General features: G+C 32.9%; 1 protein-coding gene across 2 annotated transcripts in view; it reads left to right on the plus strand.

The window, feature by feature from the left end:
• Nucleotides 1-1783, plus strand: part of LOC107483150 (peroxidase A2) — a 32351-nt gene that overhangs the window by 19144 nt on the left and 11424 nt on the right. The window lies entirely within an intron of this gene.

A 1783-nucleotide genomic window follows, 5' to 3' on the forward strand; every position in this document is an offset into this window, starting at 1 on the left:
TTTCAAAAAAATAAAAAAATAAACCCGACCCGACCCGCCCGTGGAGCACCCCCCTTTCTTCCCCCGAGCCCCGACCCCATTCATTCATCAATCATCATCTGAATCATCTCCAATGGAAAAGGAGAACCCTAGCCGCGCTGCCTGAACCATAGCCCCCTGTCGCCATCCATCGCGCCCGTGGTGTCGCCATCCTCAGCTCCATCGTCTTCATCTTCTCAAGTCTCAACACCAGCACGCAGTAGCCTCTCACCGGCGGTCCTCAACAGTCAATACCGGTAGCCCTCCATCGACCCCAGGTGAGTGACTCGTCTTCTGCTCATTTCTCGTTGTCGTTCACCTCTTCTTATGTTCTTCCATTGATGTGAACTGTTCAATTTCTGTGCACTTAGACCTCGGCTTAATTTTCTATGAACTGAACTGAACTTAGACCTCTGCTCATGTTCTCTTTCTCTTTGTCCTCAATGTGAACTGAACTTTGACCTCGGCTTAATTTTCTGTGAACTTCATTTGTGAACTGTTCAATTTCTGTGAACTTGCTTTGTGTATTTTCTGATTTCAGTGCTCATCTTCTTCCTTCTTCGTTCCTATGAATATGATCAATTTCTGTTTGGCTGTTTGTTGGTTAGCAATTAGTATAAGAAATTAATAATCTGAAATGTAAGTGGCTGTGTTTGGTCCTCTGCTCAATTTCTACTCTATTTTGCAGCTTAATTTCTCTTTGTTGCACAATTTCTATTTTAAAATAAAAATATTATATATACAAACAAAATTAATTGATAAGTCAATTATTATATATTTGTAATATATATTTATATTCTATATATATATTTTATATGAGTTGTTAATTTGATTCATACGTAATATATAATTGTTTGAAAATTCATTTAGTACTAAATCTATAAAATTATTTGTTTCTTCACAATATAAAATAGTCAAAAGAGAAAACAAATGAAAGTCAAGGATATATTGAGTGTTTCACCCACATCTTTGAAAACCAATTAACGATTATAATGTTATTTAAGTTTCAAATAGTATATAAATTTTAAGTCAATCATGTTTAAGTTTTGCATTTAATTTGATTATTATTTTGAAATAGTGCCTCTGTGTTGATTAATTACAGGGAGGTGGTCCTGATTGGAAAGTTCCATTGGGAAGAAGGGATAGTTTAACAGCAAACCGCACACTTGCCAATCAAAACCTTCCAGCTGCTTTCTTCACTCTTCCACAACTTACAACAGCCTTTGCTAATCAAGGACTCAACATTACGGATCTAGTTACACTCTCAGGTATATATAATATAAATATCATAATAAAAGACGAGCATTAATCAATTTGAGTTGGTCTAATAATTAATTTACTAACTCACTTAAAAGAATGTTAGGAATTTAAATTCTATCTGTTGCAGCAACAATTCAAAAAATAGACAAACATTTATTAATTACCTGGTGAAGATTTATTAATTAATTACATTCAACAATAATGTTCATTAATCACAATGTTAAAATAAAAAATGCATTTTTTTTCTCTTTTCCAATAAATTGTTAAATATTATCATTGTATTTTTCTAACACTAGATATATGAAATTAAACATATAGCGATATCCGTTGGTTCCAACACAATTCTAACCAATTTTATGTTTTTTTTTTTTTATCAAAGATAAGAGACCTCGAACCCGCAACCTCTTAAATGAGTATGGAGAGACTATATCATTTGAGTTATAACTCATTAGCAACAATTTTTATGCTTAAATTAAATAAAAAAATAATTTCATATTGATAATGG

This window comes from Arachis duranensis, chromosome 4, assembly GCF_000817695.3.
Source record: "Arachis duranensis cultivar V14167 chromosome 4, aradu.V14167.gnm2.J7QH, whole genome shotgun sequence".
NCBI lineage: Eukaryota > Viridiplantae > Streptophyta > Magnoliopsida > Fabales > Fabaceae > Arachis > Arachis duranensis.